This window comes from Rana temporaria, chromosome 7 (assembly GCF_905171775.1).
Source record: "Rana temporaria chromosome 7, aRanTem1.1, whole genome shotgun sequence".
NCBI lineage: Eukaryota > Metazoa > Chordata > Amphibia > Anura > Ranidae > Rana > Rana temporaria.
In genome coordinates, this window is record NC_053495.1 from 30,666,819 (window position 1) to 30,691,927 (window position 25,109).

Sequence of the window (25,109 nt, forward strand, 5' to 3'; positions counted from 1 at the left end):
AATGAATGGGGATCTGACTTGGCAATACCAGGTGCTGTGTTTGGTATGAATCTTGAGGGGGAACTCCACGCCAAATTCTAAATAGGGTTCCCCCTACAAGAACATACCAGGCCCTTGGGTCTGGTATGGATTTTAAGGGGAACCCCCTACGCCGAAAAAACATGAGGGTCCCCCCAAAATCCATACCAGACCCAAGGGCCTGGTATGCTCTTGGAGGGGGAACCCATGCCAATTTTTTATTTAAAATTCGGGCGTGGTGTTCCCCCTCAAGATCATCAGCGCACAAGTCACATGCCAAAGTCGGAGCATGTAAGACGGCGTTCCGACTTTGATCCGACTTCAATGGGCTGAAGTAGGATCAAAGTTGGACCAAAGTAGTGCAGGGAGCATTTTCAAAGTTGGACCGACTTCTCATATGGACCAGTTAAGACGGCTCTCATAGGGAAACATTGATTTTCACACATCATGCGACATGAGCTCCCAATGTCGGAGCGTTTGTCGCACCAGTGTGAACCCGGCCTTACACTTGTTCACTTTGTACGCATGCACAAAGTCAGAGATTTTGCAGGATTTGAGCCAGGTGTATGATTAGCCAATTAAACAAAGTAGGTGCTAATGATCATCAATTTCATATGTAGGTTGAATAACCGTCAGTAACCACTTCCGGACTGCCTCTCGCCGATATACGTTGGCTGTTTGAAGAGGGATATCTTTGTTCTGCCATAACCCAGGTATCCTCTTCTTCATCGGGAGGTCCGGTTTCCGATAAAAGGGGTCTCTGCGGCGGATTCACCACAAGGTCACTTTTCCGCTTACCGGAGCCGTCGGCAGCGGAGGCGGCGATCGGGTCCTTCTGCTGGCTGGGTAGGGAGATGAGTGAGGGGAAGATGGCCCCCACCCGTCTCCATACCATTGCAGGGCGGAAGCGGCATCAAAACGTCACTTCCACCCATAGCTCTTAAAGGACCATTTGTCTTTTTGACCCCAGATCTCATATTTAAGAGGTCCTGTCGTGCTTTTTTTCTATTACAAGGGATGTTTACATTCCTTGTAATAGGAATAAAAGTGACACTTTTTTTTTTTTAAAAGAACGGTTTAAAAAATTTAAAATTGTAATAAATAAAATGTAAATGCGCCTTGTCCCACCGAGCTCGCGTGCAGAATCGAATGCATACGTGAGTAGCGCCCGCATATGAAAATGGTGTTTAAACCACACGTGAGGTATCACCGCGATCGGTAGAGCGAGAGCAGTAATTCTAGCTCTAGACTTCCTCTGTACCTCAAAACATGCAACCTGTAGAATTTTTTGAACGTCGCCTATGGAGATTTTTAAGGGTAAAAGTTTGTCGCCATTCCACGAGCGGGCTCAATTTTGAAGCATGACATGTTGGGTATCAATTTACTTGGCGTAACATCATCTTTCACAATTTAAAAACAAATTGGGCTAACTTCACTGGTGTCCTTTATTTTTAATTAAAAAAAGTGTATTTGTTTCCAAAAAAAGTGCGCTTGTAGGACCGCTGCGCAAATACAGTGTGACATAAAGTATTGCAACTACCGCCATTTTATTCTCTAGGGTGTTAGAAAAATAAATGTATGATGTTTGGGGGTTCTAAGTAATTTTCCAGCAAAAAAAAAACTGTTTTTAACTTGTAAACAACAAATCTCAGAAAGAGACTCGGTCCCTAAGTGAAAGAGCTGTGTAGGAGGCTTAAAGGATAAGTTCACCTTTTCATAAAAAATCATAAATGCACGTTTTTTTTTTTTTGCAGGTAAAAAAAATGTGTATTGATTTTTTTGGAGGAGCCTGTGTAATGCATTGCATCAGCGATCAGCAGATCGCTGGTGCCATGCAGGTCTCCTGCAGACCTGTCAGTGTATGTACATTCTCATATGGGGAAGCCAATATATGCTGACCGCAAGAATGAATGATCTACCACCGCGCTCACAGCACTGTGGTATTTCATTAAAAACTACAACCCGACAGCCGCAAAGGCTGCCGGACCTTGTGGTCTTCCATTTACAAAGCGCTGTGTGGGTGGAAAAGAACCACGGCCACGAAAACTTACCACAGCAGATGAAAGATGCATAATTCTTACTTCCTTTAACATTGGGAGATGTTCAGCAGTGCCTTTAGGACAGACCTAGCGGAGACCAATGGGGCCCAGGTACACCCATCTACTGTCTAGAGAAGTCTGGTCTTCATGAAAGAATTGCATCCAAAAAGCCATACCAATTACTCACTGTGTTCATTCAGAAAAGGAGGGGACTGGCAAATGACATACTTTCTGGCCCCCTTCCCTCACTCTCCATCATAAAACGATCCCTGCAGCAGCTGGCAGGAGGGGGAGGAGAATAAGCTGGCAGCATTTCAGGGTGTTTGGTAGACCAGGGGAGCACACAGGGGACCCGGACTGCAGAAGGAAGGAAAACTTGAACAGGAGGTAGAGCTGGGCGATTTTTGGCCCCCCAAAAAATCTGCGATTTAAAAAAAAAAAATAGATTCACGATTCGAATCAAGTTTTTTTTTGATGGACACCGCACCGGTCATAAGGAGCTGCGGGCAGGAGTTTTTAGGCGAGGCCGTGGCTTCGGCCTAGTCCGCCGCGATCCTGGGAAAAGGCCGCGGACTAGGCCAAAGCTGCGGCCTCCCCTAAAAAATCCTGCCTGCAGCTTGCTGCGATCCTGGGAAAAGCCTGCAGGCTAGGCCGAAGCCGCGGCCTCCCCTAAAAAATCCTGCCTGCAGCTTGCTGCGATCCTGGGAAAAGCCTGCAGGCTAGGCCGAAGCCGCGGCCTCGCCTAAAAAATCCTTCGGCCTAGTCCGCAGATCGCTGGTCCGATGGAAAAAAAAAAAATTGATTTGGTCAAAATCTGAATCGATTTGACATCCAACTCGATTCAAATTGATTTTTTTCCCCAGCTGTAACAGGAGGGGCAGCGAGGGTGGCATTTACTAGAACCCGATTCCCTGTATTTTCCCCCTGCAGAAGCTAAAAGACGATGGAAGGGAGAGGAGGAGAAGCCAGCTATCAGCTGTTACAGGGGGGGAACTACAGGGAATCAATTGTAGTAAATGCCACTCCTCCTGTCAAGGTTTGCCTTCCTTTTGCTTGACAGAGACGCAGCATACTTGGTTGTTCCTTCCCTGTGGCCCTCTGCATATGTGGAAGGTGTGGTCTGGGGTCGGCAAGGAAGGGATGTGATCTACCCCTCATTGGCCTGCAATGGACAGTTTGCCGACCACTGGAAGCTCTAATGCAGGTAGTTATACTGCATCAGCAGGGTCTCTCTCCCGCAAAGATTATAAAACAGACTGGGGGTTCAAGATGTGCTGTTCAGACTCTTTTGAAGAAGCACAAAGAAACGGACAATGTTAAGCACCGTAGACTCAGTAGTTTGCCAAAGAAACTTAAAGCGGGAGTTCACCCGAAAAACAATTTTTAACATTAGATTGAGGCTCGTTTTGTGAAGGGGAATCGGGTGTTTTTTTTTTAAAATCGAAGCAGTACTTACCGTTTTAGAGATGGATCTTCTCCGCCGCTTCCGGGTATGGTCTTCGGGACTGGGCATTTCTATTTGATTGACAGGCTTCCGACGGTTGCATACATCGCGTCACGAGAAGCCGAACGTCGGTGCGGCTCTATACGGCGCCTGCGCACCGACGTTCGGATACTTTCGGAAAATCGTGACGCACTGTATGCGACCGTCGGAAGCCTGTCAATCAAATGGGAACGCCCAGTCCCGCAGCCCATACCCGGAAGCGGCGGAGAAGATGCATCTCTAAAACGGTAAGTACGGCTTCGATTTAAAAAAAAAACACCCGATTCCCCTTCACAAAACGAGCCTCAATCTAATGTTAAAAATGTTGTTTTTGGGTGAACCTCCACTTTAATATAGCATATGAAATGCCTACGTCCCTTCAACAGCAGAAGATGTCCAGCAGTGCCATTAGCACAGAACTGAAAGAAAGCAATGGGCTCCAGGTACAACTATCTACTGTTCGGAGAAGTCTGGCCAGAAGTGGTCTTCATGGAAGAATTGTGGCCAAAAAAAACATACCTCCAATGTGAAAACAACTTCAACTATGCAAGAAAACACAGAAACTGGGGTGCAGACAAATGGCAGCAGGTGCTCTGGACTGATGAGTCAAAATATGAAATGTTTGGCTGTAGCAGGAGGCAGTTTTTTCACTGAAGGGCTGGAGAGCAGTACAATAATTAATGTCTGCAGGCAACAGTGAAGCATGGTGAAGGTTGCACGTTTGTGCAAATGGAGTTGCAGACTTGGTCAGGATCAATGGTTTCCTCAATACTGAGAAATACAAGCAGATACTTATCCATCATTCCATACCATCAGGGAAGTGTGTGTTTGGACCCAAATTTATTCTGCAACAGAACATCAACCCCATACAGAAGAAAAAGGAGTCCTGGAAGTGATGGTTTAGTCCCCAAAGAGCCCTGATTTCAAGATCGAGTCTGTCTGGGATTATATGAAGAGACAGAAGGTTTTGAGGCAGCCTACATCTACAGGAGATCTGTGGTTAGTTCTCCAAGAGGTTTGGAACAACCTAACTGGCGAGTTCTTTCAAAAACTGTGTGCAAGCATCAGGGGCGGCCTTAGGTGTTCAGGCGCCCTGTGCGAGCTAATCCTGTGGCACCCCCCATCTTCACCCCTGGTCACCTAAACATACACAAAGAGGTCCCTTATATCCTATTAAGACGGCCCTGGCTGCACGGCGCCCCTGTTGGCCATGGCGCCCTGTGCGGCCGCACAGCTCGCACACCCCAAAGGCCGGCCCTGGCAAGCATATCTAGAAGAATTGAACACTTCTGTTTCTGAAAGCATTCCTAATTTACAGCATTTTTTCACACCTGCCTAAAACTTTTGCGCAGTAGTGTATACTTTCAGGTTATACTGCCATCTACAGGAGGACTGGACACTGGCAAACACAAATTCTGTAGGCCGGACCAGTGCACCTAGCATGCCTCAGTGTTTTTTTAAGAGAATGGATGTCTTTTGTTCAGCTCTGCAGAGAAAAGTCTGAGTGTTTGCTAGCCTAGTTCTGGTTGTAAGCTGTACTAAGGATCTCAGTCTAACCCATGCTGATTCCCTTAAAGGGTCACTAAAGGCAAATTTTTTTTTTTTTTAAATAACAAACATGTTATACTTACCTCCACTGTGCAGCTCGTTTTGCACAGAGTGTCCCCTAACCCTGTCTTCTGGGGTCCCTCGGCGGCTGTCTCGGCTCCTCCTCGCAAAAGTTTTCCACCTTCATGCGAGCTCGCATGGTGGAAAGCTTTTGCGAGCGCGCTCCCATGATACAGTGGCGGCCATAGCCGCCGACTGTATCACTCAGCCCCGCCCCCCGGCGCACCGCGTCATCCGCTGTGATTGACAGCAGCGCCAGCCAATGGCTGCGCTGCTATCAATCCGTCCAGCCTAGCCAATCAACGGCCAGGCTGGGAACCGAAGAGGATCACGTGGACGCGCGCGGGACTTTCGAGGGGAAACCAGTGCTCCCTAACTGGTAGCTTCTGGATGTGGAGAAGGAGTTCACACACTTGAGTGTATCTCAGAGATCGCATTGTAGATGGAAGATATATGTGGAAGGCTCCATGTCTTCTTGGACTGTCTGCAGGTGGAAGAAACTAGTCTCCCGCTGCAAGTATCCTCCACCAAGCACGGGGAATGCCCTAAGACTTTCTTACGGCTTGATGACCTGGTATTCAGCCCCTCTCCCTTGGCGGATCCGCAGCAATGTGAAGAAGGCCTTGCTTGCCCTGTTTCCTGCCCAAGATTCACTTAGCCAAGCGTTCTTCAATGTCGTTATAGGACTCCTGTTTCTGGCTCCACGATTCTGCCTGCCTTGTTGGATATGGGGTGTTTGGAGCATTTAGTAGCCTTTAGACTCAAGTTTCCATGTAAGGTTAGGCAGACTATTTTCAGCAGCATTATGATTGCCCTCAAAAGGGCCAGTTGTAACTGTAAGATTAGATGTCCAGCGCATCCCCTCCCCTTACATTGGATGTCAAGAGCCACCCCACCATCAGAAGTTGAGTCCCCCACTCTCCCTTACATCACAGTGCACCCCTTTTCCTTATGCTGCTGCTGGGGAAAAAGCTGGATGCATTGCTTGAAAGCAGAAAGTAGTGGTCTGGAGGAGGACCAGAGGAGGGCTGGAGCTCTCTTGTAGCTGCAGGAGAGCTGCGAGGGCCACATGAAATGATCTGGAGGGCTGGATTCGGCCGGCGGGCCTTGTGTTTGACACCTGTGACTTTTGTATAACTGGTGTCTAGCTCTATGCTCCATTTGGGTTCTCACCAGTTTATAGTTGGGTTCTAACCTTACATTCTTCCCTGTCCTTGTTAGGGTGTCTTCCATGTACCTACCTGTCATGCTGGATTCGTGGGATTGAATTCTGGGTTTTCTGCTAGACTTAGGAGCCAATTTCACACTCTTCTCAGATTGTGGTTGTAGTTAATTCAGGGATCTCACCTTGGTGAAGTGATTGCCTATTTTGAAAATGTCTTGAGATACAAATTTCTAATTTCTTGATTGTTTTAGGGCTCAATTACACTTCAAAATGTGGCATTGAACTAACTTTTTTAAAGCACTCTGAAGGCCAATTAAAACTCCTGCCACTAAATAAAATGGTAAGCTTACAGTCCTGTTCACACGTTACTTTTGCTTTGCTTCAAAAATTATACCCCATGGGCCAGATTCAGGTAGATCCACGCAATATTTGCGTGGGCAAAGGGCAACGATTTTTGCTCTGCGCCCACGCAAATATTTTGATATGCCCGCGATTCACGGAGCAGTAGCTCCATAAATTGCGCGGGCGCTATGCTAAATAGCCAGGCGTAAGGGTGCCTAATGTAAATGATCCCGCCGGGGGCGGGAATCATTTAAATTAGGCGCGCTCCCGCGCCGAGCGAACAGCGCATGCTCCGTCGGGAAACTTTCCCGACGTGCATTGCGGCAAATGACGTCGCAAGGACGTCATTTGCTTCTAAGTGAACGTGAATGGCGTCCAGCGCCATTCACGAATCACTTACGTAAACGACGTGAAATTTAAATTTCACGAGCGGGAAGGGCGGCTATACTTTAGCATTGGCTGCCCCTGCTACAGCAGGAGCAACCTTGCGCTAAAGTCGCCGTACGGAAACTCCGTACCTTGCGTGCGCAGGGCCCGCGCAACTTTTGTGAATCGGTGGTAGTATGCAATTTGCATACTATACGCCGATCACAATGGCCGCGCCCCCTAGCGGACAACGCAAGAATGCAGCCTGAGATATGAAGGCATAAGGAGGCTTATGCCTGTCATATCCTAGGCTGCAGTCCGCGTAGCGATGTTCCTGAATCAGGGGCATTCGCTACACGGGAGCAAAACGGCTATTGCGCTGCGCAACAGCTTCTTGAATCTGCCCCCATGTCTTTTTTTTGGTGCTTCAAAGCATCTCCGAAGCCTCCATAGTATTCTATGATAACTCTCGTTTACAGCAACTGCAGCTTTTGAGGGGCTTTTATTCAGAGCTAGCTTTGCTTTGGAGGTATTTCAGGTGTGAGATATCCCAGGGTGTGCTGGGAAACCAAAAAGTGAACTGGAAAGACATCATCAGCAATCACTTCCGGTTCATGTGTATATATTCTAGAAGTGTCTGGTGCAGACGTCATATCTCATGTGCAATGTGGAGAGGACGGAGTGGGGGGGGGGGGGGATCAGCAGAGCTGGCAGACCAGTTCAGGAGAAACTAGCAATGTCACGTGTGCAGCATGGGATCAATATAGCGGGAGGTGAGAAGGGACCAGAGAGAGGAGGATCAGCAAATTGGAGGAACAGCAGAGCTGGGGGTTATTACTGAGTGGGGATCAGCATAGCTGGGGGTTACTATTGACTAGGCGATCAGTAAAGCTGGGGGTTACTACTGATGGGATCTGCTGAACAATGGTACCAATGAGCTTGGGGATCTGCTGAACAGGGGTACGAATGAGCTAGGGATCTGCTGAATAGGGGTACGAATGAGCTAGGGATCTGCTGAATAGGGGTACTATATAGCCGTTTAACCACTTAACGCCCACCGCACAACTATTTACGTCCGCAAAATGGCACGGACAGGCAGATGGGCGTATATATACGTCCTTGCCTTTCCGTGGGTCGGGGGTCCGACCGGGCCCCCCCCCCCCCCCCGCTGCGTGCGGCTTACCTCGGGGAGCGATCCGGGACGACGGCGCGGCTATTCGTTTATAGCCGCTCCGTCACGATCGCTCCCCGGAGCTGAAGAACGGGGAGAGCCGTATGTAAACACGGCTTCCCCGTGCTTCACTGTGGCGGCGCATCGATCGTGTCATCCCCTTAATAGGGGAGACACAATCGATGACGTCAGACCTACAGCCACACCCCCCTACTGTTGTAAACACACACTAGGTGAAGCCTAACACGTTCAACGCCCCCTGTGGTTAACTCCCAAATTGCAACTGTCATTTTCACAATAAAGAATGCAATTTTAAATGCATTTTTTGCTGTGAAAATGACAATGGTCCCAAAAATGTGTCAAAATTGTCCGAAGTGCCCGCCAAAAATCGCTGATCGCCGCCATTAGTAGTAAAAAATTTTTTTTTTATAAAAATGCAATAAAAATATCCCCTATTTTGTAAACGCTATAAATTTTGCGCAAACCAATCGATAAACGCTTTTTGCGATTTTTTTTTTTTTTTTTTTTTTTTTTTTAAAAAATAGGTAGAAGAATACGTATCGGCCTAAACTGAGGAAAAAAAACAATTTATATATGTTTTTGGGGGATATTTATTACAGCAAAAAGTAAAAAATATTGCATTTTTTTCTAAATTGTCGCTCTATTTTTGTTTATAGCGCAAAAAATAAAAACCGCAGAGGTGATCAAATACCACCAAAAGAAATCTCTATTTGTGGGGAAAAAGGACGCCAATTTTGTTTGGGAGCCACGTCGCACGACTGCGCAATTGTCTGTTAAAGCGACGCAGTGCCGAATCGCAAAACCTGGCCTGGGCATTTAGCTGCCTAAAGGTCCGGGGCTTAAGTGGTTAATACAAACAGAGAATCAATACACTCACAGGGCATTTGTGAAGCTTCATTAAAGCTTAAAAAAGGCATCACAGAAGCATCAAAAACACATAAAAAAGCATGCTTAAGTGGTAGTAGACACTTTAATGTGACCCTTAGGGTCAGGTTAGTAGAGGCTAAAGCCCTTCCTTCTAGTGCAGCTGGTCTTGGATTACAAGGACTTGTATACTATTACTATAGGACTTACAGGGATTCATTTACATTTTCTTGTTTATCATGTTCGTCATTGTACAAAATAGGAATTAAAGTTTTACTAAACCCAGGACCCTGCATTTACTAGATCTGGTCTCCCACTGTACACAAAACATGAAAAGGCAATTATTTTAGTAAATATAAACTGCTAAATACCTTTTCCCATCAACAGTATATAGCAGTCTTATGACTTCTATCAGTGTCCGGTTAAAGCTTGCAGTAGGAGTTTCCATTCTCCCCTGACTGTCCTATGAGGCTGCCTGACCCTCAGTCTGGACAGTGCTGATTGGCTCTTTGTTGATCACATGCACCCTCACCAAAAAAAAAAAAAGCAATACAAACCAAACTGAGCATTAGCAGAGTGCCTCCTAGGCTCTGTTCTATAAGCAGATGGACTGGGGACTGGGGCAGAAAGGGAGGATCAGAGAAGACAGGATCAAATGCCTTTTTAATAAATAACTCCTTAGGTTCCACAGTGAGTATAACAAGCATGCTTTACTGCATATACATGCTGATTTTACTGTTGTGGGTTTAGTAACTCTTTAAGGAAAACACAAATTCCTAGTACACTGAGGATGATTCCAAACTCCTGTCAGGATTGTACGGCTCTCTGAGTCCCCAAGACATAGATTCCCCCATACCGCCTGTCTAAGTCATGGCTGTCAGACAAAACAAGAAGAGAAAAGGAGCCTTTTCTGCACACCAAAAATAAAGTTGGTGGGAGGTTACCTTTAATAACACAACATAACATAATGCTATGCAATTATCTTTATAATTATTTATTTTCTTCTTTTTTTTTTTTTTTTTTTTTTATGAACGTGAAGTTCTCATTTGCATATTGTATTATGTGTAATTATATTGTTTTTTTATGTTCTATTCTGCAGAGCTGCACTACAAAAGGAAGAACCAGACAATTAAGAATCTTATCTGAAGCTATTCATAAATCAGTAACTACATCCTCAAGTTGTAGGAATGCATCCTTGAAAGGTATGTGACTGTCTGAGCTCTACATTCCCTTTCTAGGGACAGTTTTTTTTTTTTTTTTTATTCCTGGTTAATTGATTAATTGACCATTCGCCATTATATACTAATCAGCAATTCAAATCATATGCAGTGCAACAGCTTTATTTAGTAACGGGAATTCTTCTGCCTATAGCTGGCCACAGGTGGATTGAAATTTAGCTGAATTTCAATCCAACTATGGCCTTTCCCTTCTACAGAAGTCGATCTAATGATTGACTTTTCTAAAATGGGATGTTGGAAGGTTTTCATTTGATCAGTGGCTGCAGCGCTGATTCGTGTATTCTGACAGTGGAGGAGTCCCTGCTGTCAGAATACAATAGCACAGAAGAGAGGTTTCCTCCATCCACCTCACTTGTGTTGATAGGGGAATCTTTTCCTTTTTTTTTTTTTTTTTTCGATCAGCCTATCTATGGCCAGCTTAACCATTTAAAGTGGAGGTCCACCCTACAAAAAAAAAAAATAGCCAAAAAGGCTAAAAATAAATAAATATTATACTTGCCAGAAATGGCTGTTACTAGGCAGATCGTCCTAATCTGCCTCTTCTTCGTCCGCGGTGAGGTTCTGTGTTCTCCTCCTCACGTTACCTTCTCGGAAATGGAGGCGCTCTGCCTACTGGGACACACAGGACGGTGTGCCCATTCACAAAGAGCCATGCGACCGCAAGGCTTCACTGCCTGTTTTCCCTTAGTGAGGATGGCGGCGCCGGGACCCGGTCCGAGGGCGGCCGACATCGCGGGCAACCTGGGCAGGAAAGTGTGCTTATTCAAAGTCAGCAGCTACAAAAACTGTAGCTGATGACTTTAAATAAGCACACTTTCCTGTCTAGGTTGCCCACGATGTCGGCCGCCCTCGGACCGGGTCCCTGCGCCGCCATCCTCACTAAGGGAAAACAGGCAGTGAAGCCTTGCAGTCTAACTACTTGCGAATTAACTACTTGCCGACCAGCCGCCGCAGTTATACGGCGGCAGGTCGGCTCCCCTGCGTGAGAGCCCGTAGCTATACGTCGGGCTCTCGAAGCGGCCACTAGGAGACTCCTGTCAATGTATGAACAGCGATCAGTCATTTCCCCAAGTGAGGCCACCCCCCCTACAGTTAGAACACACCCAGGGAACATACTTAACCCCTTCCCCGCCCCTTAGTGTTAACCCCTTCCCTGGGCTCTTTTTTTGTTTATAGCGCAAAAACTAAATACCTCAGAGGTGATCAAATACCACCAAAAGAAAGCTCTATTTGTGGGAAAAAAAGAACGACTATTTTGATTGGAAAGCACGTCGCACGACCGCGCAATTGTCAGTTAAAGCGACGCAGTGCCGAATCGCAAAAAGTGCTCTGGTCTTTGACCAGCAATATGGTCCGGGGGTTAAGTGGTTAAATAATTTTTTTTTTTTTTTCCCCCGCTGGACCCCCACTTTAAAGACCAGGCCTTTTTCTGACACTTCTTTTTATAGCAGGGGCCACAGAGAATAAAATAGTGGGTGTTAAAGTTTTTTATGTTACACAGTATTTGCGTAGCAGCTTTCAAACTTTTTTTTGGGGGGAAAAAACCCCACAATATAATACCCAATTGTTTAGTAACATATAAAAGATGATGTTATGCAGAGTAAATAGATACCAAACATGTCAAACTTACGCACACCCATGGAATGATGACAAACCAGGTAAATGATATTATTCATAGGCGCTTTAAATTGTTTTATTTTTATTTTTTACACAGTACCTTTTTTTTTTTTTTTTATCACTTTTATTGTTTATAACAAAAAACAGTGACAGGTCCTTTTTTTCTGAGGCATCGGGATTCTATTAGACTCGAGATGTCTTCTCTGCCCTTAAAAGCTTTGGATCATAACCGGCGAAACCAGAAGTGAGAAAATACTCATCGCTTCCAGTTTCTTAGACACTAGAGATGGGGCCGTTCCGTTCCCTGTTCAGCGCTATAGTCAGCCGGTGGCAATCCTGGGTTCTCCGGTGGGATGGGAGACCCCCGGGAAGGTGGCAGAAGGGGAGGCTATTGAGCTGCTAGGATTGCTTTTACAAGAAAATACTTGGCGCTAAAAAATATATATCGGGATGATGCCTGCAGCTGCAGGCATCATTTGGTATAACGACTTAGTTGGGTGATGTACTGGAACATTGTCTGGCATTAAGTGGTAAAGCACAATAACCTAAAGAAGTCAATTTGCTAGTCTGCTTTAGCAGATAAAATTTTGATTGGTTGCTCCTGTCAATTTTTTGCCAACTATGTCCCATGTCTCCCCAAAGTGAGGCAAATAGATGGTTTGTCACCAGAATATATGTCCACATTGGAAAGTTTCCTCTGTGCTCCTGTTTTGATGGCAACTCAAAATATTGTGTTTTTCCCTCACTTTCAGTCCCGCAGTGGTCACCGAGACAGATAGAGGATGTACAGTATATCTCCCTTGGGAAAAACATCAGAGGTGAAAAATAGGACCATGTTACCAATAAACCAGGGCTTGACAAATTTTCTTTGAATTTATGGGCCAGCTAAAAAAGGAGCCAGTTAAAAAAAAAAAAAAAATAATAATCTTATGGGTGGAACACGAAACATGTTCCCGAAGGTGAACTCATCTTTTATCTCTTTTACAGCAAGAGACGTTTTTAAGTTGTTTTTTAAACCTGAAGATTACATGAAACACCCAAAAATTATAGATTTCCTGAAAGCAGAGACCATAGAGAATAAAACAGTGTTGGCTCCAATTTTTTATGTTACATGATATTACCGCAAAGGTCAGTAAAAAAACAGGTGAAATATAAAAGCTGAGGTTGCACTGAGTAGATAGATACCCAACATGTCAAACCTTAAACCTGTCAATACTCTCTATTTTCAATAGGCAAAGCTTTAAAAGCGCCCTGTAGGTCATCAGTTTAGCATTAGGAAGGAGGTCTGGTTCTCAAATTTTTTCTCTCATTCCGGCGTGTGTAATGGTATGTAACGTGTATCACAATCAACGTTTTCATGTGTAGGCGCCCTGCTGCGTGTGTTTACATAAATACGTGTGTATTTGTTGGGGTGGGGGGCCTCAATTTTTTTGAGGGGGGTTTTTATGTGCTTGGGTGCAACTTATACTTTTTTTAAATAAAAATAATTTTGCCCATCACATAAAGGACTTTTTTTTTTTTTTTTTGTGTGACAAGTTCTCTTTAACCCCTTCCATACAGGGCATTTTCACCCCCTTCCTGCCCAGACCAATTTTTAGTTTTCAGCGCTGTTGCACTTTGAATGACAATTGCGTGGTCATGCAACACTGTACCCAAACTAAATTCCTCCCCCCCCCCCCCCCACAATTAGAGCTTTCGTTTGGTGGTATTTGATCATCTCTGCGGTTATTATTTTTTGCGCTATAAACAAAAGAAGAGCGATTTTATTTAATAAATATCACAATTTAAAAAAAAAAAAAAAAAAAAAAAAAATTGCCCAGCAGTAAAGGGCTTCCGCTACGGAGACATGCATGAGAAGCTCATGTTGTATGCCGACGACATGCTCCTGTTTTTGGAAGATGCTGGGGACTCCCTGAGCCAGGTGATGTCCCTTGTGGTGAGGTTTGGACATTTCTCGGGCCTCACCATAAATTGGACTAAATCTGCACTGATGTTCCTGGACGGACCTCCCATGACCAAGGACGGCCCCTCAACCCCCGTCCCGATAGTGCCCTCTTTTAAATACCTGGGGGTGCATGTGTCCCCCAATGTGACTGACTATAGCAGATTGAATATCTTTCCCCTATTGACCAGGTTTAGAGACAAAATACACATATGGAATAGGTTGCAAATGTCCCTCGCGGGTAAGACTAATCTCATCAAAATGATCCTGATGCCGCAGTTACTATACCTGCTCCACAATTCCCCAATAGTTATCACCCTTAAAAATTTCAGAGTGGTAAACTCGCTCTTTAGACAACTGCTATGGCACACTAGGGCCCCCAGGATAAAACTGGAGCAATTGCAACGCCCCAAGGAGGGAGGGGGACTGGCACTTCCTAACCCATGGATTTACTACCTAGCTGCGCAGCTACAGCACCTGATTGGGGCCATGTCCCCGGTCCCGGCGGGTTCCTCGGCCAGGCTTCTGATGTTTGGCACTGGGGCCCGGTCGATACCGGAGGGTCTGGAGGCTCAGCACTTTCAGAAGCCCAATAGGAAAATGCCCACATATGTACTTATCCAGAAGGTGTGGAATAAGGTGAGGCAGCTGCAGGGGGTCACTGGGTTTACTGAATTTAGCCCGATATGGGATAACAACACGTTCACTGAACTGGCCAAACTGGATCAGGGTCCCAGATGGCGCCTTAGAGGTGTCGCCCTCCTCAAACAGATTTTTCACAGGGGCACACTGCTCCCGTTTGATACTTTAAGGTCCAGGTATGCGCTTCCACAAAACATGTTTTTTTACTACGTCCAGCTGCAACACGCAATTAGGGCCCAGGGGAGTGCGGTGGAGTGGGCTCAGTCCCCCACTCCGGTATTCCGCATCCTGCGGGAAGCCTTAGAAACAAAGGGCATTATCTCGCAGTGCTACAATATGCTACTTGACTCATTCTTGGAAGGACACCCCATGAAGGTGGCAGATCAGTGGGAGGCGGACGTTGGGCCATTGACAGGTGACATGTGGGAGGAGGCGATGCAGGTGGTAAACAGGTGCTCCCTAAACGTTGCACAAAAGGTATCTCAATTATACATCCTATTGCGGGTCCACTACACCCCGGTGAAGCTCTTTAAAATGGGCAGGGTCCCCGACCCCTTGTGCAACAGGTGCAGGGTAGGAACGGGTGACTTGATCCACCTGCTCTGGCGCTGCCCCAAACTCCATAGGTTCTGGAGGGAGGTCCTGGACACGCTCAACTCGGTCTTCCAGACTTCCGTTCCCCTGGAACCGGTCTATTGCCTGCTAGGAGTATTGGAGGGAGCGGTGGCGGAGGAGATGACCAGACTGGTATTTAATAGGGCATTATTCCAGGCCAGAAAGGTCATCCTTTTGAAATGGAAGCTGGAGGTACCCCCCACGTTTAAACTATGGGTGACACATATGGGCAAGATGCTCGTGATGGAAAAATATATATATCAGCATAGGGGTAGGGCGGGCAAGTTTGACAAAATATGGGATGCATGGCTAGCTACACCAGGTCTGAGCCCTATGGAGCTCGTCCAGGCGAGATTGCTAGGAGGAAACTAAACCCGTTAGAACTGGGGGAGTGGGATGAGAGGGCGCAATATAAAGCAGATTGTATTCATGCTTGTACCGAATGAAAAGATGTATGTGAAGTGTAATGTTTGTAACCTGTAAGAGATGTCATACTGTTGATTTCTTGCTTGTTCTGTGAGCAATAAAAACTTTCTTGATTTAAAAAAAAAAAAAAAAAAAAAAAATTTCTTTCCTCAGTTTAGGCCGATACATATTCTTCTACATATTTTTGGTAAAAAAAAATCGCAATAATTGTATATTGATTGGTTTGCGCAAAAGTTATAGCGTCTACAAAATAGGTGATAGATTTATGGCATTTTTATTTTATTAATTTTTTTACTAGTATTGGCGGCAAAATGCGATTTTTTTTTTTTTTTTTTTTTTATTATGACCGTGACATTGCGGCGAACACTTAGGACACTTTTGACACGTTTTTGGGACCATTCACATTTATACAGTGATTAATGCTATAAATATGTACTGATTACTGTGTAAATGTGACTGGCAGGGAAGGGGTTAACCACTAGGGGGGCGCTGAAGGGGTAAAATGTTCCCTATAGTGTGTTCTAACTGTAGGGGGGAGGGGACTCACAAGGGGAGGAGACCGATGTGTGTTCCTCTGTACTGGGAACACAGCATTGGTCTCCTCACCTCTGACAGGAGGTGGATCTGTGTGTTTACACACACAGATCCACACCGGGCGGCAATCGCGGGCGCCGGGTCACGAGCGGTGCCGCGGGCGCGTGCGCCCTAGAACGCCGGGAATACAGGACGTCCTATGACGTCCACCTGGATCGAGGGAGGGTTCCTGCCGACGTCATTTGACAATGTGTCAGTAGGGAAAGGGTTAAAAGACCCTGTATGTCTCCTCTGTGCTCCACTGAGTGTCATGCAATGCACACTACACTGCCATTACATTTTTTTTCCCAGCCTCGATGGCTGGGGAAACCGTTAACAGGGACTCTGATGTGACATCACACATCACTTCTGGGTCAACAACTAGAAGGGGAGGAGAGCCGCCGTGTGTCCGCTCTCCTCCTTCCCATCTACCCGGTGGGTGCATAACAGAAGGGGAGCAGGGTGTGGAGAACAATTGAGTGGCACCCTAGGCACCAGGGCCAAACTTCTTCTCGCCATGGCGACCTGGCGCCTGAAGTTTGTCGAGTCCTGCAATAAACTCTAAATATGAGTGTAACATAAAGCATGGTCAGAAAGGTGGACTATCTCTTTAGGGCGTTCACAGGTATAAGATATACTGATTTAGCAATTACATTTCGCTCAGGAAATTATTTTTATATCTGTGGCCATTCTTCCTCCTTTCCAGACATCCAGTGGCAATTTTTTTTTTTTTATATACCATATATATTTTTTTTTGGGCTTTGTCTATGACATAAGCCCAGTAGTATTTGCTTTACAATGCACCCAGTTACCAAACAATGTTGAGTTTACACTGATTTGGGCTGTTAAACCGACACAATGCTTTTAGGGCAATCCATGACAATACCCATTTGTTGTGTATATGTAGATGTTTAGCAGAGTTGTCTCACCTGATAATTAAAGTAAGCTTTAGGAATGTAGCGTGGATGTGTATTATACAGGATTCCTCTCTAAAGCCGCGAATACACATTTAGAATAGCATACAAAAAATTCCCCTTTGACATGTTCGTACAATAATCTGATCGTTAGTTCACAGCTGTCGTCCAAAATTTTCTTAAGGGTCAAACACAAAAAAAAAATTGGACGATTTTCGTTTAGTCAGTACAATTTTTTGGCACAATCATTTTTTTTATTGAAATTAGTATAATATCTTGACAAACATTCACCCATGGAGGTTCGTAGTTGAGTTAGTACAGTTTTCGTCCGAAAATAGAATTCTGTCATATGAGAATTTTTGTACTTTGGTAACCTGTTCTTTTTTTTTTTGCTAGTCTCCATATCAAAAACGAACGATCATTCGTGTGATAATCTCATTGTGTGTACTGGGCTTAAAGTGATTGCGAAGTCTTGTTGTTTGTTATTTTTATAAAAAAAAAAAAATGTTATACTTGCCTTCTCTATGCAGTTGGTTTTGCATAGAGCAGCTCAGATCCTCCTCCTGTCCCCTCCCTCCTGTCGAGTGCCCCCACAGTAAGCAGCTTGCTATGGGGGCGCCCGAGCAGAGTCACAGCTCCCTGTGTCCATTCAGACACGGAGCGCGTTCCGCCTCCTCTCTCCTGATTGACTGTAATTGACAGGCACGGGAGCCAATGGCGCCACTGCTGTGTCTCAGCCAATCAGAAGGGAGAGTCTCGGATGGCCAAGACATTCATGGACAGAGAATGGGCATCAGGTAAGTATTAGGGGGTGCTTGGGCAGCTGCTGCACACAGAAGGCTTTTTAACTTAATGCATAAAATTCATTTAAGATTAAAACCTTCTGCCTTAACAACCACTTTAACCACTTGCTGCACGCAGATATACGTCTGCAGCATGGCACGGGCAGGAAAAAGGACGTATATATACGTTGCCCTTTAAGAAGCTGCATTGTGTACGCGTGCACGCCCCCGCCGCATGCTCCGTGACTCCGACCGCGGGTCCCGCATACTCTATGTCCACGGGGCATACCCGCGATTCTGTTACGGTGAGAAAGAAGGGGGAAATGCTTATGTAAACAAGCATTTCCCCAGTCTTCCTAGTGACAGGACAGTGACCACAGCTTCCTGTTTTATGAAGCAGTGATCGCTGTCCTGTCACACACAGCCCATCCCCCCTACAGTTAGAAGCACCCCCTAGGGCACACTTAACCCATTCAGCGCCACCTAGTGGTTAACCCCTTAAAGTCCCAGTCACGATAAAAATTGCAGATCGCCGCCATTACTAGTAAAAAAAATTATAATCAAAATACCATAATTCTATCCCCTATTTTGTATACACTATAACTTTTGTGCAAACCAATCAATAAACGCTTATTGCGATATTTTTTTTTTTTTTTACCAAAAATATCTAGAAGAATATGTATCGGCCTAAACTGAGGAAAATAAATGTTTTTTATAAATATATTTTTGGTGATATTAGGAGTAAAAAGTAAAAAATATTGATTTTTTTTTTTAAATTGTCGCTCTATTTTTGTTTTATAGCGCAAAAAATAAAAACCACAGAGGTGATCAAATACCACCAATAGAAAGCTCTATTGTCCAGGCAATTGTCAGTTAAAGCGACGCAGTGCCGAATCGCAAAAAGTGGCCTGGTCTTTGACCAGCAAAATGGTTAAAGCCTAGTACACACGATCAGAAAATCAGATGGAAAATACAGCTTTCGGAGCGATCGTGCGATAATCTAATTGTTAGTACAAAGATTTCGAGAGCCGTTCACAATGAAAATTTTTCTCATACGAAACCAGATTGTATGATTTTTCATTTTTAATCAGTACAGCAGACGTCTGAAAAAATCTGAAGCGCAAGACCACGCATGCTTAGATATTAATGAATACATTCAATGCAATGGAACACATTACATGACTTCCGAAGTTGTATTCTGCCGTACGAGAATTTTCATGCGTTTAGTAACCTCTTCATTTTCCTAAAGAGATTAGCATGCAAAAAAGAAAAATGGACGATCATTTTTCCAATAATCTCATTGTGTGTACCAGGCTTTATTCCCAAAGTGGAGTTCAGAAAATCCACTAAGGGGTCATATTTACTATAGTTGGACCACTGGCTGGGACAAATATTTAGCTTGTTCACTTTTTGCAGCATATTTTGTAAATATTTTCTTCTCTCTTTTCATGTGACAACACTGAAGAAATGACACTTTGCTACAATGTATAGTAGTGAGTGTGCAGCTTGTATAACAGTGTAAATTTGCTGTCCCCTCAAAATAACTCAACACACAGCCATTAATGTCTAAACTGCTGGTAACAAAATTGGGCCCAATTAGCCATTTTCCCTCCCCGATGTCATGTGACTCGTTAGTGTTACAAGGTCTCAGGTGTGAATGATGAGTAGGCGTTAAATTTGGTGTTATCGCTCTCTCTCTCTCATACTGGTCACTGGAAGTTCAACATGGCACCTCATGGCAAAGAACTCTCCGAGCATCTGAAAAAAAAAGAATTGTTGTGCTAGGTAAAGATGGCATAGGCCAGTGATGGTGAACCTTGGCACCCCATATGTTTTGGAACTACATTTCCCATGATCACGCACGCTGCAGTGTAGTGGAGCAGCATGGGAAATGTAGTTCCAAAACATCTGGGGTGCCAAGGTTCGCCATCACTGGCCTAGGCTATAAGAAGATTGCCAAGACCCTGAAACTGAGTTGCAGCACAGAGACCAAGACCATACAGCTGTTTACCATGACAGGTTCCACTCAGAACAGACCTCGCCATGGTTGACCAAAGAAGTTGAGTGCACGTGCTCAGCATCATATGCAGAGGTTGTCTTTGGGAAATAGACATATGGGTGCTGCCAGCACTGCTGCAGAGGTTGAAGGGGTGGGGGGTCAGCCTGTCAGTGCTCAGACCATACGCCGCACACTGCATCAAATTGGTCTGCATGGCTGTCATCCCAGAAGGAAGCCTCTTCTAAAGATGATGCACAAGAAAGCTTGCAAACAGTTTGCTGAACACAAGCAGACTAAGGACATGGATTACTGGAACCATGTCCTGTGGTCTGATGAGACCAAGATAAACATATTTGGTTCAGATGGTGTCAAGTGTGTGTGGCGGCAACCAGGTGAGGAGTACAAAGATGAGCGTGTTTTACCTACAGTCAGGCATGGTGGTGGGAGTGTCGTGGTCTGGGGGTGCATAAGTGCTGTCGGCACTGGGGAGCTACAGTTCATTGAGGGAACCATGAATGCCAACATGTACTGTGACTGAAGCCAAGCATGATTCCCTCCCTTCAGAGACTGGGCCGCAGGGCAGTATTCCAACATGATAACGACCCCAAACACACCTCCAAGACAACCACTGCCTTGCTAAAGAAGCTGAGGGTAAAGGTGATGGACTGGCCAAGCATGTCTCCAGACCTAAACCCTATTGAGCATCTGTGGGGCTCCTCAAAGGGAAGGTGGAGGAGCGAAAGGACTCTAACATCCACCGGCTCTGTGATTTCATTATGGAGGAGTGGAAGAGGACTCCAGTGGCAACCTGTGAAGCTCTGGTGATGCCCTCTAAAAGGGTTAAGGCAGTGCGGGAAAATAATGTCAAAATATTGTCACTTTGGGCCCAATTTGGAAATTTTCACTTGGTGTACTCACTTTTGTTGCCAGCAGTTTAGACATTAATGGCTGTGTGTTGAGTTATTTTGAGGGGACAGCAAATTGACACTGCTATACAAGCTGTACACTCACTATTACATTGTAGCAAAGTGTCATTTCTTCAGTGTTGTCACATGAAAAGATAATTAAATATTTACAAAAATTGGAGAGGTGTACTTACTTTTGTGAGATACTATATATGATAGTGAAATTAGATTGTAAGCTCTTTGAGGGCAGGGACTGACGTGAATGGATAGTACATAAAGCAGCGCCTGCATTGTCTGGGCTGTAATAAATAATGGTGGATTTGCGGAGCCCTCGATCCGTCACGTCCGTGAGCTCGGAAATCATGTCACGTTGTCACAGAACAGGCAGTAGTCATATAATTGTTCTGTTTTTTGCTTCAGGATCAGGGTAGAGTAGACCATTGTGTTGAAATTATGTTGCCTGGCAACCACGGCTTTCCATAAAAAAAAAAAAAAAGATTAATTCATGTTAAATATGTTCTGTGGTAGTTTGGTATCTCCGTACTTCCTTTCGAGGTGCAGTAACCTTATTTACATACATGGACGCGGCACATTCGCCTTATCAGGAGGACGAGGAAATTGATTGCTGGGAATTAGAAGTCCATAAATAAATGCTTGCCAGTCAAGCGCGTCGCACGCAAAATAATATTCCTAAAAAGCAATGTGTGGGCAGTGCAGCAGTTCCTCTGCATGTGTAGCGGGCCCACCAGGGCTTTAAAGAGAACCAGTCACGACTGAGCTCCTATGAAACTCTGAACATTTATTCTTCATTGATTATGATTCTGCAGGCTTACTTGTGAAATATTTATGCCCTCACTTTTGAGTCTCACTGGCTTTGCTGGGGCACCGGGACCCATTGGCTCCCGCTGCTGTCCATCTTAGCCAGCGACGAGGGAGCAGAGCGTGGGGCTGAGTCCCGCTGTCTGTGTCAATGGATGCAGCAGTGGGGCTCGGGAGCGAGCATGCATGACTGCCCCCATGGCAAGTAGCTTCTCATGGAGGCACTGGACAGAGAGGGGGAGCTAGCAGCTCTGGAACAGGTAAGTATAAAGATGTTTTGTTGTTTTTTTTTTAAATTCCTTTACAATTAATTGCTTTAACCTCTTGACGACCAAGGACGTCCCTGGGACGTCCTCGGCTTTGTGCGGTGATATCTGAATGATGGGTGCAGCTACAGGCATCATTCAGATATCGCCGTCTTCAGCCGCCGATTCTGTGCACGATAAGAATGATCAAAGCGGTGGTTCCGCTGCTTGATCGTTCTTATAGGCAGCGGGAGGGGACGTCCCCCCCTCCCGCCGCCATCCGGTGCTTCTCCGGGCTCTCCCGTGCCATCGGGGGCCCGGAGAGCGAATCGGTCGGCGCTGCCTGGAAAGCAAAGAGATGACTGGTGACCAGATGCTCACCAGTCATCTCTATGACCGTCGGAGGCCCGGGCGCAACGTTATGACGTCACACCCGGTACCCGGAAGTAAACAAAGCCGCAATCGCGGCTGTTGGCATGTGATCGATGTTTTTTTTTTTTTCACCGATTTCATGCTTGTAAGCCTGGAGGAGAGATGTGGGGTCTTATTGACCCCACATCTCTCCATAAAGAGGACCTGTCACACAATATTCCTATTACAAGGGATGTTTACATTTCTTGTAATAGGAATAAAAGTGATCAAAAAAAAAAGTGTAAAAATAAAAAAAAATTAAGTAAAAAAAAAAAAACATTTTTCAAAACGCCCCTGTCCCCGTTATCTCGTGCGCAGAAGCGAACACGCATGCAGGTCCCGCCCACATATGTAAACGCCGTTCAAACCCCACATGTGAGGTATCGTTGCGTGGGTTAGAGCGTGTGGAAGAATTCTAGCACTAGACCTCCTCTGTAACTCGAAAATAGTAACCTGTAAAAAATGTTAAAGCGTCACCTATGGAGATTTTTAAGTTTGGCGCCATTCCATGAGTGTGGGCAATTTTTAAAGCGTGACATGTTAGGTATCTATTTACTCGGCGTAACATCATCCTTCACATTATACAAAAAAGATTGGGCTAACTTTACTGTTTTGTTATTTTTTAAAAGGCGTTTGAAAAATTATTGCGCAAATACTGTGCGAGAAAAAAATGACTGCCATTTTATTCCCTAGGGTGTCTGCTAAAAAAAATATATATAATGTTTGGGAGTTCTGATTAATTTTCTAGCAAAAAAATTGTGATTTTTCATGAAGGAGAGAAGTGCCAAAATAGGCCCGATGGACAAGTGGTTAAAATGGAAGTAAACCCTCCATTACAACTTTTACCTACAGGTAAGCCTAAATTAAGGCTGACCTGTAGGTGTTTGCAATATCTCCTAAACTTACACGGTTTAGGAGATATTTGCCAAAAAGAATGCACCGTTGTCTATGGCGCATGCGCACTGAGAATGACGGTTTTCTGAATGAATAATGCCGGCTTTGACAGCTCCCGCGCGCATGCGCCGAGTGACGTCATCGCTGCTCCGGCGCTGTGATTGGCCGGAGCGGCGATCACGTCACTTCCGAAGTAACCTCCAGGAGATATGTCTGCGCCTGGAGGGGAAGACGAGGACGGCTTCGGGGGCTTCGATCTAAGGTAAGTAATGCATAATGAGCTAGCATTGCTAGTCATACTAGCTCATTATGCCTTTGTCTTGCAGGTTTTTATTTTTATTTTTTTTAATTTGGGGGGTTTACAACCACTTTAATTACATCTAAAGGGGTACAGACACTGCAACTTTTCAGAGCACAGAGAGTGCACCAGCTGATAAAAATGTATTAGTCACTATCGTTCAGATTCAGTATCTATGGACCTAGTCTTAGTGGAACAGCTTTTGCAAAAACAGGTAGGAATCTGCACCAAGGTTTGATGAAATCCCTGAAATGTACATAGCTCACCCAGAAAGGAGAGTGTTTTTTCCCTCAACAAAAGTGGATTTAGTCTTTAACCACTTGCCTACTGGGTACTTTCGCCCCCTTCCTGCCCAGGCCAGTTTTCTGCTTTCACCGCTGTCGCATTTTGACTGACAATTGCACAGTACCAATATGAGATTTTTATCTTTTTTTTTTTTTTTTTTTCACAAAAGAGCTTTCTATTGGTGGTATTTAATCGCCACTAGATATGCCGGAAATTCCGGCGTATCTAGCTTTCTGAATACAGAAAGAAGATACGCCGGCACTTCGTAGCACTTACGCTGCGTATCAATAGATACGCCGGCGTAAAGGCTATCTGAATCCGGGCCCAGTATGTGTATATTTAGCATAGTCCACCCTACCCCTAACCTAGGGGTATACTCCTTCCATATCACCACCATCACTATACAAGATTTACACCATTTATATATTATATTTACACTCAAAGATTGTATGTGTGTGACAGCCAATACACATCATTATGGACAATAATGATCTGTATTAGAGGTTGCAATACCCCCCCCCCCCAAAAAAAAAACAACCTGTAAGACAAAAGACATAATGAGCTAGATGGCTGACATCTTCCCCGGTGTTTCTTCCGGGTTCATGGGCTCTGGCGCAGAGAGTGGCCGAAGCCACCAGTCACAGCGGATGGCACTGAAGAAACGGCACGTGCGGCTGTTCCTTCAGACCAACATGTGCCAATGATGTCATTTTCAGCGTATACAGTAAACTTCTAAATGGTGCAAGTTTAGGAGATATTTACAGTACCTATAGGTACAAAACAAACCAGGGGAGTTTACTTTCTCTTTAACCACTTGACCTCTTGGAGATTTACCCCCCTTCATGACCAGGCCACTTTTTGCATTACTTTAACTGACAATTGCGCGGTCATGCAACACTGTACACAAATAAAATGTACGTTATGTCCCTTTTTTCCCACAAATAGAGCTTTCTTTTGGTGGTATTTGATCACCACTGCGGTTTTTATTTTTTGCTCTATAAAAAAAAAAAGACCGACAATTTTGATTAAAATTTTTTTTATTTTTTTACTTTCTGCTATAAAACATCCAAAAATTAAAAAAAAAAAAAAAAAATCTTCATAAATGTAGGCCAATATGTATTTTGGTACATATTTTTGATAAAAAAAAAATCTAGCATCTACAAACTATGGTGTTCTGCATAAGCGGGGCAGCCATCCCGTCTCCTTAGCAGGGATCAGCGGACAGATTCCCCACTAAACAGGTGGTCTCCTGGCAGAGTCTGCCCAGCATGGAAGGGGCCTAAGTCGGCCAATAAAATTATATTTTTTTTACTATGAAAAGATAAAAAGGTAAATAGAATAAAATAAAACAGAAAAAACATTTAGATTCAAAAAGCTTTTCCATCCGTCTGGCAGATCGGGTGACACTGATTGGCATCCATTATTTG

At 44.8% G+C, this 25,109-nt stretch overlaps 1 protein-coding gene across 2 annotated transcripts in view; it reads left to right on the forward strand.

Moving 5' to 3' along the window:
• ATXN7 (ataxin 7) overlaps positions 1 to 25,109 on the forward strand; it is a 150,462-nt gene that overhangs the window by 3,562 nt on the left and 121,791 nt on the right. For both annotated transcript variants that reach the window (XM_040359171.1, XM_040359174.1), the window contains exon 2: positions 10,177 to 10,279. The gene's annotated coding sequence lies outside the window, so the exon portion shown is untranslated. The remainder of the gene's footprint in view (positions 1 to 10,176; positions 10,280 to 25,109) is intronic.